The 14,728-nt window shown below is 36.3% G+C and overlaps 1 long non-coding RNA gene across 1 annotated transcript; it reads left to right on the top strand.

Moving 5' to 3' along the window:
- Positions 1-2,007: 2,007 nt before the first annotated feature.
- LOC142241889 (uncharacterized) lies at positions 2,008-2,867 on the top strand. Its single transcript, XR_012723856.1, has 2 exons — positions 2,008-2,146; positions 2,479-2,867. It is a non-coding gene; the product is annotated as an uncharacterized LOC142241889 (long non-coding RNA).
- Positions 2,868-14,728: the final 11,861 nt, after the last annotated feature.

Raw genomic sequence — 14,728 nt, 5'->3', positions numbered from 1 at the left:
TATGAAAAGACAAACAGACAGACGGGCACCGCACAGTGGTTCCAAATCGGGTTTTTATGGAAATAATTCTGCAACTTGTGAATGAATAAAGATATCAACATAATTTTCTATTTTCTTTGTGTGAAAGCTGAGGTGTTCTGCTCTAAGTGTGAATGTTTGTTGGTCCACGAGCTGGCCTATTAGTCGTCGAAAGTTGGTCACCTCTTATGTATGAAATTTTATTTAGCTTCCAAATCCGCAATTATGAATCAATTTCCCCTACAAGAGAGATCTCGTGTGCGGGCAAGGACCATTTTTATACCCTGCGCCACACTGTGGAACAGGGTATTATAAGTTAGTGCATATGTTTGTAACACCCAGAAGGAGACGAGATAGACACATGGTGCCTTTGGCAATAATGCTCAGGGTAGGTCCCTGAGTCGATATAACCATGTCCGTCCGTCCGTCCGTCTGTCTGTGAACACATTTTTGTGATCAAAGTCTAGGTCGCAATTTAAGTCCAATCGTCTTTGGCACATGTTCCTAATTTGGGTCAGAATAGAACCCTATTGATTTTGGAAGAAATCGGTTCAGATTTAGATATAGCTCCCATATATATCTTTCGCCCGATATGCACTAATATGGACCCAGCAGCCAGAGTTTTATACCGATTTGCTTGAAATTTTTTAAAAACATAACACTTAGTCGTATAGTCAAGTGTGCAAAATTTGATTGAAATCGGTTCAGATTTAGATATAGCTCCCATATATATTTTTCGCCCGATATGGACTTATATGGCCCCAGAAGCCAGATTTTTGGCCGAATTTGGTTGAAGTTTTGCACTAGGAGTACAATTAGAAGTATAGTCAGGTGTGCAAAATTTGATTGAAATCGGTTCAGTTTTAGATATAGCTCCCATAAATATCTTTCGCCCGATATGGACTAATATGGTCCTAAAAGCCAGAGTTTTGGCCCAATTTGGTTGAAATCGATTCAGCTCCCATATATATCTTTCGCCTGATATGCACTTATATGGACCCAGAAGCCAGAGTTTTATCCCGATTAGCTTGAAATTTTGCACACGGAGTACAATTGGTAGTATAGTCATGTGTGCCAAATTTGATTGAAATCGGTTCAGATTTAAATATAGCTTCCATATATATTTTTCGCCCGATATGGACTTATACGGCCCCAGAAGCCAGAGTTTTGGCCCAATTTTGTTGAAATTTTGCACTAGGAGTGCAATTAGTAATATAGTCATGTGTGCCAAATTTGATTGGAATCGGTTCAGATTTAGATATAGCTCCCATATATATGTTTTTCTGATTTCGACAAAAATGGTCAAAATACCAACATTTTCCTTGTTAAATCGCCACTGCTTAGTCGAAAAGTTGTGAAAATGACTCTTATTTTCCTTAACTTCCAATACATATATATCGAGCGATAAATCATAAATAAACTTTTGCAAAGTTTCCTTAAAACTGCTTCAGATTTAAATGTTTCCCATATTTTTGTTACTAAAATTGTGTTCCACCCTAGTGCATTAGCCAACTTAAATTTTGAGTCTATAGATTTTGTAAAAGTCTATCAAATTCTGTCAAAATCGAGTGATATTTAAATGTATGTATTTGGGACAAACCTTTATATATAGCACCCAACACATTTGACGGATGTGATATGGTATCGAAAATTTAGATCTACAAAGTGGTGCAGGGTATAATATAGTCGGCCCCGCCCGACTTTAGACTTTCCTTACTTGTTTTTTAATACAATTTTTTCGGAATAAAAAATAAGAATTGAAATCGTTATAATTTTTTTAACTAATTAGGATGTCAATATGTTTTTTATTGAGTTTTGCTGGATATACCATTATATTAAAAAAGTGTCATTTCCTTTTTTTATGAATTTGAATATTACTCAGCTGGTAAATGGCAATGCACGTATGAGGCTTTGTGGAAAATAGATCGGCTTAGCATTTTACGTCAAACGTTACAGAAAAGCGTTAGAATACATTAAAAATTATAAAAAATAATTATAAAAATTATTTATTTTGCAAAATATCACAATATTTTTGATTCACATCCAAATCACTGGATTCGGATCACAGGTTAAGAACTGATTCAAATTCAGTACAACGAATGTTCAAATGGTGGACATCTGTCCTTTGGTAAGCCCATGTTAAATTCATCGTTTCTGCGCCAATTTTACAACACTTCCGAATCCAAAAATAACAATGTCACTACTTCTTAAGCGACGCTTTTTTTTTTTTGCTGGGTTATTATACCCTGTACCACAGTATTCACCCCTAATGTTACACTGAAATAAAGCATGACCAGTTCCACTATGGATTTTGGTATTGATTACGAAGCAAAAAAAAAACGGAGAATTGAAGTAAGGGCAAATTTAAGACACAATTCTCTTTCAATTTTAAGTTTTGCGTAATTGATTCCAGAAAACAAAGTTTAATTTTGTTGTGTTTTTCTTTTCATGTGCTATCAGGATCCTTTAAAATCATGTTACCGAGATTTGTCTTGTGGAGTAGGAGGCTCAAGAAAAATTTTATATAAATTTGCAAAACTTTCTCAAAAGAAATTAACTAGAAGCACAGGTTCAAATCGCAGCTGGGGTGAAATTTGTATCTTCATTATCAAAAACAACTTTATTGGATGTGCATAAAAATCTGAAAGATCATCCTTGGATTTGCTTCAAAAGAAATTGTTTTGTTGGGATAAGGGATAAATACAGCAATACAGCCACAAGACAGATAGCCACAACATAATTTTAAAATAAATACTCTAGTATGACAAACGCCCTTTGGACCTCCCTCGTATTCATATATGTGTAGTTTTCATTATTTCAAAAACCATTAAATGTCATTATTCATTGTATACACATACTGTCTTTTTTTCGCCAATAGATGTTGCTTTTATTGTACTTTACAATGAGTTCCCGGAGGTGATCAATATTCTTGCAATGAAACTTAACTAAACTGGCTGCTTGCTAACAGTCGCTTTGAGCACTCTATCTTGTTGGTTGGGTTGATGTGTTTGCGAAGTATGTGACTGACCAGAGTCCATACTGATAAGTGTTAATAATGATGATAGTTAATCATTCGCCTCATTTGTTGTGCAAAAATGCTCTAAAGTGGCCCCTGGTGGATAGATATGATATGCCAACAAATATGGTGGAATAATAACCTAGAAAAGAAGAGGAAATTTTATATCTATGTTGATAATTTCTTTAAAATAGCATTAGAAGGGAGATGTTGTATCAATTATGGCCTACTCAAGTATGTGCTCAGGGTATAACAAGGATAGGGGAAATATCGATCATAGACCTCGATTGATATACCTTTCCTCCGTTCATAGATCACCGAGATTTTTTCGTATATTCATGAAATCTTCAAAAAGGAAGATTTCTGTATGTTATTCGTTAAACTTTATAAACAAACAAGTATATACAGCAGTAAGTTCGGCCAGGCCGAATCTTAAATACCCACCACCATGAACCAAATATTAGGGTTTCCTTTGAAATTTTAGGAGGGCTTGAGGACACTTCCCGAAGATAACTTTAAAGATTTCACCTATGAGGACTATATCAGATTCAGGATTTATAAGAACCATTTTTGTTTGAGTTTTAGAGGAATCATTAACATCTCTTGTAAGTGTGCAAGAAAATTATAAATCAAGACGTTATTGATTTGAAATCTTAAATCTGTAGAAGTAAAATCTGGAAATTTTACATTGAGTTTCAAGCAATTTTCATGATCAGTGCTCCTTCTAACCCTCAAGAAGTGAAGTCGGTCTATATGGAGGCATTACCAAATGGACCGATAAAAACTTAATCCGATACACGTTTTTGTGAGCCTAAAATACCAGAATATTTACAATTTCAGGTAAATCAGATAAAAACTACGGTTTCTAGAAACCCAAGGAGTTCTTATGGGGGCTATACTAAAATATGGACCGATACTCACCGTTTCGGGCACACCTCTTTATGGTCCTAAAATACCTCTAAATTTCCAATTTCAGACAAATTGGATAAAAACTACGGTTTCTATAAGCCCAAGACCCCAAATCGGGAGGTCGTTTTATATGGGTACCATACCAAAACATGGACCGATACTCACAATTTTTGGCACACGTATTTGTGGTCCTACAATACCTCTAGATGTCCAATTTCAGGTAAATTGAATAAAAACTGCGGTTTCTATAAGCCCAAGAAGTAAAAGCGGGAGATCGGTCTATATAGGGGCTATACCAAAATATGGACCGATACTCACAATTTTTGGCACACGTATTTGTGGTCCTACAATACCTCTAGAGTTCCAATTTCAGTTAAATTGAATAAAAACTGCGGTTTCTATAAGCCCAAGAAGTAAAATCGGGAGATCGGTCTATATGGGGGCTATACCAAAACATGGACCGATACTCACCATTTTTGGCACACCCCTTTATGGTCGTAAAATACCTCTAGATTTCAAATTTCAGGCAAATTGGATAAAAACTACGATTTCTATAAGCCCAAGACCCCAAATCGGGAGGTCGGTTTATATGGGAACCTGGACCGGTATAGCCCATCTTCGAACTTGACCTGCCTGCAGACAAAAGACGAGTTTGTGCAAAATTTCAGCACGATTGCTTCATTATTGAAGACTGTAGCGTGATTACAACAGACAGACAGACAGACAGACAGACAGACAGACAGACGGACAGACGGACATCGTTATATCGTCTTAGAATTCCTCCCTGATCAAGAATATATATACTTTATATAGTCGGAAATCGATATTTCGATGTGTTACAAACGGAATGACAAACTTATTATACCCCCGTCACCATTTATGGTGGTGGGTATAAAAAATATAAATAAGTATAAATAAGAAAATTTTTTCTTCGTACGTTCCGATTTCTTTTGACGAACCAAGAAGAAAAATTATGCGCCTAATGCCAAAATGATAATGTCCACCCATACATAAAATTCATCTCTCAAGGCAAAAACAGATGCTGTGTTTTTTTTTTCAAATGTCTATTCTCTTGATTCCGAATGTCCCTTCCCTTTACTCCGAATATCCAAATTAAATATTATTTACACTTAAGCATATCAAATTTTTGGCGAAGCCAAACATACTCATAAAACAGTTTTCCGAAACAACATAACATAATAATAACAACCAGTTTCACAGAAATTGCTCTCTTTTGATTCTCTCGTTGTGTTATGTTGATATCTTTCGCCAAACCTTCCGTTTCCATCTAAATGGCCTTCACTATATTCTCTCTCTCTCTCTCTGTTGCTCCCTGAATACAATATCATAACATATATATGTTTACTCGAAATTTGTAAATGTAAATGAATTTTATATATGTTTACTTTCACACATATTATTTTTATGAAACATTCATGTCCTAACATAATATATTCTAACATATTAACGTATGTGTCCCAAACATTTAATGCTTGTTTAAGAAGATTACATTTTTGCAATTAAATATATTGTGTTTAAAATATTGTTTATATCGGAACATATGAAAAACATATTTTTATAATAGTGTAGTAAATTTGCAACAATCTTCTTTCCAAGTACTGAAAAAAATTGTTCATAAATATTGGTATAGTTTTTTAAATCATCACTGACTTCAACTAAAGTTGTAATTATTCCGTATGGTTGGTTTACATTATGATATATTAGACCCCTCCGACTTTCTACTTTACTCACTTGTTGTTTTTGCCGCTGGGGGCAGATGAAGTGTCCGCATAAATGAAAAGAAACAAGTAAAGGATGAAATTTGCCCTTCCAGGAGGCTCAGGAAGTATAATCTGGGAATCGGTTTATATGGGGTTATATATAGTTATGAGCCAGTTTCGACCAATTTTTGAACAGTTGTTAGAAAGCATATAACTTCTAAATTTTAACCGGATCAATTGCACTTTACACCTGCAAGAGACTAATTCCGTTTGTAGCACATCGAAATATTGGTCTAAGACCCCATAAAGTATAAATATTCTGGGTCGTGATGAAGTTCTGAGTCGATCTAGCGATGTCCGTTCGTTCGTTGAAATCATGCTAATTTCCGAACGAAATAAATAAATAATCGACCTGAAACTTGGCACAAGTAGTTGTTATTGATGATAGTCAGATGGTGTTGGAAATGGGCCATATCGGACTACTTTTAGTTATAGCTCATATAAACCGACCCCCAAATTTAGATTTCGGATCTTCTTGGAAGAGCAAATTTCATAGATCCTATACACTGGTTACACCCTTCAACACTACTGTGGTACAGGGTATAATAAGTTTGTGCATTTTTATGTAACGCCGAGTCCAGCTCGTAGTTTAAGTCCGATCGTCCATAAATTTGTCCTATTCGTCCTATTGATTTTGGAAAAATCGGTTCAGTTTTAGATATAGCTGCCACATATGTTTATAACCGATCTGGCCAATTTCGTATAATCGAATATTTGGTGAGTTTCGAAAATTTTGCAGAATATCAGTCAAATCGGTTAAGATTCAGATATAGATCTCATATATAGCTATCGCCCGATTTACACTCCTATGGCCCCAGAGGCCAATATTTTGTTCCGATTTACGTGAAATTTTTCACAGGGAGTAGAATTAAAATTATAAATATGCACTTCGAATTTTGTTGAAATCGGTTCAGATTTAGATATAGCTCCCAATATAGCTTTCGCCCGATTTACATCCCTATGGTTCCCATTTACGTGAATTTTGGACAGGGAGTATAATTAACATTATAAATATGCAAACTGAATTTGATTGAAATCGGTTCAGATTTAGATATAGCTCCCATGTGTAGCTTTCGCCCGATTTACACTCCTATGGCTCCATAGGCCAAAGGTGTACTCCGAGTTACATGAAATATTTTACAGGGACTAGAAGTAACATTCTAAATATGCGTATCGAATTTAGTTGATATCGGTTCAGATTTAGATATAGCTCCCATGTATAGCTTTCGCCCGATTTACTCTCCTAGAGCTAACATTATATATATATATATATATATATATATATATATATATATATATATATATATATATATATATATATATATATATATATATATATATATATATATATATATATATATATATATATATATATATATATATATATATATATATATATATATATATATATATATATATATATATATATATATATATAAATCTATGTAGTTAATTTACATTATCATTTTCCAATCGCAGGCTTTTTTAATTAAAGATTAATTGGATTGAATAATTCCTTATTGAGAAAATTTTTCATATATATATTTATAGACATTTAAAAATCCTGTGTTTTATAATAGGAAAATAAAGTAGGCAATAAAGTTATAATAATATTGCGGGGGTTCTTAAATTTGGAAAAAAATGTTCCTCTCAAATTACTTCAATAAATCTTAATTGTATAGTTCCATTTTTTTTACATTCAGTAATAAAACAAAATATTCTCCTAATGTGGCCTCTTATGGAATGGGCCTTCTAAAACCTCCCATTGTCAGTGACAAAGGAAATAACAAAAATGAAGCATTTCATAATCTCCTTTTCACACGATTATCAACTGTCACAATATTTAAAATTCCAGAATAAAAACAAAAAACATTTGCTTAGTTTTCCAATTTTCAACAGAGAAATTTAGCATTAAAATAAGCAAACAAACAAACAAACTTTTGTCTTCGGTTTCCCCCGGCCGACGATATCAATGGAACATAAAAAGAGTTGAAATTAAGTTTTCTTCCTTTTGTAGCCCAAGTGCTGTTGTACGGAAACGGAAGCGGCATTTTATGCCCGAAATCTAAAGCTAAAGGATCACACAAACATACACAAACACACGCACACGCTGGCTTGCTCACTCAATCACTCACACTCAGGCAGGGGATACATAGGAATCCTTCCGTATCCGCAGCAAACATGAAAGGCAAAGGGGCAAAACCACAAAACTCATGAAAAGAAATTATGTTTGGACATTCCATTTGATGGACATGGATTACGGATATAAATTTAAGTTTGCGACTTCATAGCCGTACGGACAACAAACCACGACCACTTGCACGTCTCCCAGCGTCAAAGAAAGAGACAGAGTGAGAAAGAGCGAGAGTGAAGCGGAAAAGACTGACTGGCAGCTAAATGTGTCCTTTTGGCAAAATATTTACCCAACAAAAGGCTGAAAGAGGATAACACAAACACACACACAGGACGATAGTATTCAAAGAATTTATATCGGTTGAAGTGTCAGTGTGTTTTCGGGTGTTTTACAGTTTTTGCAATTTTTTTTTTCTTTAACGACTGCGGAAAATGTACGGATTTATGTGAATTTATATGACAACGAATATACGTACATGTATATGCGAATATAAAAATAAAAACTTCTATCAGAATAATACTTTTATACGAATGAGTGTAATTTAGCTGCTAGTTTAAAACAGCAATGCCATCAGGTTCACTCTATGACGATTTACATTCATAGTTTTTATGCTGAGCGTCATTTAATATAGATCAGTTGAAATAAATGCACAGCACTATCACTTTGGTTGGATCATAAAATGTGTAGGCTTAAGACGGAATGGCAGTCATGCTTAAGCAGCTGGTGTTGGAAATCCCAGCAAAAAAACTGCAAGTTCTTCCCATGGCATTACTATTACTATATATATTGAAAAATGCTTTTCTCCATAGGATGGTGATGACGGTGTGATATTCCGTTTGTAACACATCGATGTCAATTCCACTCTCTGTGCAAAATTTCACGTAAATCGGTAGTAAACTTTGGTCTCTGTGGCCATATGAGCCTAAATCGAACGAAAGATATGTATGGGAGCTATATCTAAATCTGAACCGATTTCAACCAAATTCAACATGTATTGCTAGAATGTTAATTCTATTCCTTGTGCAAAATTTCTCGTAAATCGGTGTTAAACTTTGGCCTCTGTGGTCATACGAGTCTAAATCGGGCGAAAAGTATATATGGGAGCTATATCTCTTTGGCTTCTGGGTCCATATTAGTGCAAATCGAGCGAAAGATATATATGTACCATTTTGGCTGATAATTTGCAAATCTCATAAAAAATTCGAATGTACGGAATTTGAAGAACATCGGTTGATAAACACGTCAATTATAAGTAGGTCGGTGATAAATGTATATGGCAGCTATATCTAAATCTGAACCGATGCTATCCAAAATCAATATCGATTGTCTTTGTCCGGAAAAAAGATCCTGTGCCATTTGAGGACGATCGGACTTAAGCTGCGACCTGTACTTTGCACACAAAAATACATGAACAGACAGACAGACGGACATAGCTAAATCGACTCAGAATTCAATTCTAACAGGTTGGCTGATATGTCCCCGGTCTGACACATAGATGCACTGAAAAAACAGTGAAACCACCAGGAAGAAAACTTTCCGTTAATTTTAGAAAATTTTGAATATTTGTAGAAAATGTTAACTAAACAGTATTACAAACGTTGGCATCACGCCGATGTCATAAAAATAAGTAAATATTTGTTCACAAATTCAAGAAAATTTATTAGACATAACTAAGTTTTTTTCACTTGTTAAAGAAAATTTTGTAGTTTGAAGGAAAAACTTGGAGTTCAAAATTGCAAGAATGTCTTTAGTGACATACGAAGTTCATTATGGACGCATTTTTGGTAAAATTTACAACTTTAAAGAAATTCTGAACTATTTTGTGGAAGACACGAATTTAGTTAATCTTTATGCTTCATTTGAGTATATTTTTTTCCTCGGTTTTAGTTAATTTACCTAACGTACACAAATAATTATTAGAGTAAAGGAAACTTTCTCTAAACATAATAATTCCATGAACTAAAATAAAGTTAAATTGGCTTTAGTGAAATAGAGAGTTCACTTTTTTTTGAGTGTGACGTCGCTAGTATTAAATGCATATTATTTTTAAATAGTACCAACCTTCAAATGTCTCGTGTCAAAATTTGACGTCTGTAAGTCAATTAGTTTGTGAGATAGAGCGTCTTTTGTGAAGTAACTTTTGTTATTGTGAAAAAAATGGAAAAAAGGAATTTCGTGTTTTGATCAAATACTGTTTTCTGAAGGGAAAAAATACGGTGGAAGCAAAAACTTGGCTTGATAATGAGTTTCCGGACTCTGCCCCAGGGAAATCAACAATAATTGATTGGTATGCAAAATTCAAGCGTGGTGAAATGAGCACGGAGGACGGTGAACGCAGTGGATGCCCGAAAGAGGTGATTACCGACGAAAACATCAAAAAATCCACAAAATGATTTTGAATGACCGTAAAATGAAGTTGATCGAGATAGCAGAGGCCTTAAAGATATCAAAGGAACGTGTTGGTCATATCATTCATCAATATTTGGATATGCGGAAGCTCTGTGCAAAATGGGTGCGCGCGAGCTCACATTTGACCAAAAACAAAAACGTGTTGATGATTCTGAGCGTTGTTTGCAGCTGTTAGCTCGTAATACACCCGAGTTTTTCCGTCGATATGTGACAATGGATGAAACATGGCTCCATCACTCCACTCCTGAGTCCAATCGACAGTAGGTTAAGTGGACAGCGACCGGTGAACCGTCTCCGAAGCGTGGAAAGACTCAAAAGTCCGCTGGCAAAGTAATGGCGTCTGTTTTTTGGGATGCGCATGGAATAATTTTTATCGATTATCTTGAGAAGGGAAAAACCATCAACAGTGACTATTATATGGCGTTATTGGAGCGTTTGAAGGTCGAAATCCGTCTCCGAAGCGTGGAAAGACTCAAAAGTCCGCTGGCAAAGTAATGGCGTCTGTTTTTTGGGATGCGCATGGAATAATTTTTATCGATTATCTTGAGAAGGGAAAAACCATCAGCAGTGACTATTATATGGCGTTATTGGAGCGTTTGAAGGTCGAAATCGCGGCAAAACGGTCCCATATGAAGAAAAAACAAGTATAAACGGCCGTAAGTTCGGCCAGGCCGAATCTTATGTACCCTCCACCATGGATTGCGTAGAAGCTTCTACGAAAGACTGTCATTCACAATCGAATTACTTGGGTTGTGGTATCTTAAATCGTTATCTAAATTGTGAGTTAGTCCATACGTGGTATACATTAGACAAAAAAAGTATGTGTAGGTAAGTCTACAAATAATTACGAATCGATATGGACTTTAGCACGGTACGTAGGGAGCCAGAATTGAAATATGGGGGTCGCTTATATGGGGGCTATATACAATTATTCATATGGACCAATTTTTGTGTGATTGGGCATCGATTTATCTGAGGGCTATATATAACTATAGACCGATATGGACCTCGTTAGGTATGGTTGTTAACGGCCATATACTAGCACAATGTACAAAATTTCAACTGAGTCGGATGAAATTTGCTCCTCCAAGAGGCTCCAAAACCAAATCTCGGGATCGGTTTATATGGGGGCTATATAGGATTATGGACTGATATGGACCACTTTTGGCATGGCTGTTAAATATCATATACTACCACCACGTACAAAATTTCAACCAGATCGGATGAATTTTGCTTCTCCAAAAGGCACCGGAGGTCAACTCTGGGGATCGGTTTATATGGGTGCTATATATAATTATGGACTGATATGAACCAATTCCTGCATGGTTGTTGGGTACCATATACTAACATCACGTACCAAATTTAAACCGAATCGGATGAATTTTGCTCTTCCAAGGGGCTCCGGAGGTCAAATCTGGGGATCGGTTTATATGGGGGCTATATATAATTATGGACCGATCTCGACCAATTTTTGCATGGGAGTTTGGGGCCATATATTAACACCACGTACCAAATTTCAACTGAATCAGATGAATTTTCGCCTTCCAAGAGGCTCCGGAGGTCAAATCTGGTAATCGGTTTATATGGGGGCTATATATAACTATGGACCGATGTGGACCAATTTTTGCATGGTTGTTAGAGACCATATGCTAACACCATGTACCAAATTTCAGCCGGATCGGATGAAATTTGCTTCTCTTAGAGGCCTCGCAAGCCAAATCGGGGGATCGGTTTATATGGGGGCTATATATAATTATGGACCGATGTGGACGTGGTTGTTAGAGACCAAATACTAACACCATGTACCAAATTTCAGCCTGATCGGATGAAATTTGCTTTTCTTAGAGGCCTCGCAAGCCAAATCGGGGGATCGGTTTATATGGGGGCTATATATAATTATGGACCGATGTGGACCAATTTTTGCATGGTTGTTAGAGACCATATACTAACACCATGTACCCAATTTCAGCCGGATCGGATGAAATTTGCTTCTCTTAGAGGCCTCGCAAGCCAAATTTGGGGGTCCGTTTATATGGGGGCTATACGTAAAAGTGGACCGATATGGCCCATTTGCAATACCATCCGACCTACATTAATAACAACTACTTGTGCCAAGTTTCAAGTTGATAGCTTGTTTCGTTCGGAAGTTAGCGTGATTTCAACAGACGGACGGACGGACATGCTCAGATCGACTCAGAATTTCACCACGACCCAGAATATATATACTTTATGGGGGTCTTAGAGCAATATTTCGATGTGTTACAAACGGAATGACAAAGTTAATATACCCCCATCCTATGGTGGAGGGTATAAAAAGTGTTGTTCCACCAAGACAACGCACCGTGCCACAAGTCATTGAGAACGATGGCAAAAATTCATGAATTGGGTTTCGAATTGCTTCCCCACCCACCGTATTCTCCAGATCTGGCCCCCAGCGACTTTTTCTTGTTCTCAGACCTCAAAAGGATGCTCGCAGGGAAAAAATTTTGCTGCAATGAAGAGGTGATCGCCGAAACTGAGGCCTATTTTGAGGCAAAACCGAAGGAGTACTACCAAAATTATATCAAAAAATTGTAAGGTCGTTATAATCGTTGTATCGCTCTTGAAGGGAACTATGTTGAATAATAACAACTATATACGGCCGTAAGTTCGGCCATGCCGAAGCTTATGTACCCTCCACCATGGATTGCGTAGAAACTTCTACTGAAGACTGTCATCCACAATCGAATTACTTGGGTTGCGGTAACACTTGCCGATGGCAAGGTATCTTAAAACTTCCTAACACCGTAATATATACCACATAGTCCATACGTAGTATATATTAAACTAAAAAAGGCAGATTAAATAAGTATATAATTAAGTTTAAAGCTTGTATAGAAATAAAATTTTGACCAAATACAATTTTGACAACATTTTCTATAGAAGTCAAATTTGGAGAAAAAATTTCTACAGAAATAAAATTTTTACAAAATTTTCTATAGAAATAAAATTTTGACAAAATTTTCTATAGAAATAAAATTTTGAAAAAATTTTCTATACAAATAAAATTTTAGTAGATTATTTTTGGCTCGAGTGGCAACCATGATTAATAACCGATATGAACCAATTTTTGTGTGATTGGGGATCGGCTATATATAACTCCTCCAAGAGGCTCCGGAGGACAAATCTGGGGATCGATTTATATGGGGCCTATATATAATTATGGACCGATATGGACCAATTCGTGCATGGTTGTTAGAGACCATAAACTAACACCACGTACAAAATTTCAACCGGATCGGATGAATTTTGCTCCTGGGGATCGGCTTATAAGGGGACCGATATGGACCAATTTTGGCATGGTTGTTAGAGACAATATACTAACACCACGTACCAAATTTCAATCGGATCGGATAGCTTTTGCTCATCTAAGAGGCTCCGGAAGTCAAATCTGGGGATCGGTTTATATGGGGGCTATATATAATTATAGGCCGATGTGGACAAATTTTTGCATGGTCATTGGAGAACATATACCAACACCATGTACCAAATTTCAGCCGGATCGGATGAAATTTGCTTCTCTTAGAGGCTCCCCAAGCCAAATCGGGGGATCGGTTTATATGGGGGCTATATGTAATTATGGACCGATATGGACCAATTTTTGCATGGTTGTTAGAGACCATATACTAACACCATGTACCAAATTTTAGCCGGATCGGATGAAATTTGCTTCTCTTAGAGCAATCGCAAGCCAAATTTGGGGGTCCGTTTATATGGGGTCTATACGTAAAAGTGGACCGATATAGACCAATTTTTGCATGGTAGTTATAGACCATATACTAACACCACAAACCAAATTTCAGCCGGACCGGATGAAATTTGCTTCTCTTAGAGCAATCGCAAGCCAAATTTGGGGGTCCGTTTATATGGGGCTATACGTAAAAGTGGACCGATATGGACCAATTTTTGCATGGTTGTTAGAGACCATATACCAACACCATGTATAAAATTTCAGCCGGATCGGATGAAATTTGCTTCTCTTAGAGCAATCGCAAACCAAATTTGGGGGTCCGTTTATATGGGGGCTATACGTAAAAGTGGACCGATATGGACCAATTTTTGCATGGTAGTTAGAGACCATATACTAACACCATGTACCAAACTTCAGCCTGATCGGATGAAATTTTCTTCTTTTAGAGCAGTCGCAACTCAAATTTGGGGGCCCGTTTATATGGGGGCTATACGTAAAAGTGGACCGATATGGACCAATTTTTGCATGGTTGTTAGAGACCACATACATTTTTTTTTTCAAAATTCGTTTTATACCCTCCACCATAGGATGGGGTATATTAACTTTGTCATTCCGTTTGTAACACATCGAAATATTGCTCTAAGACCCCATAAAGTATATATATTCTGGGTCGTGGTGAAATTCTGAGTCGATCTGAGCATGTCCGTCCGTCCGTCTGTTGAAATCACGCT

The sequence above is a fragment of the Haematobia irritans genome, chromosome 1, assembly GCF_050003625.1.
Source record: "Haematobia irritans isolate KBUSLIRL chromosome 1, ASM5000362v1, whole genome shotgun sequence".
In the NCBI taxonomy this organism is placed as follows: Eukaryota; Metazoa; Arthropoda; class Insecta; order Diptera; family Muscidae; genus Haematobia; species Haematobia irritans.
The sequence above is the reverse complement of the archived record's forward strand: the minus strand, read 5'-3'. Positions and strand labels throughout refer to the sequence as shown.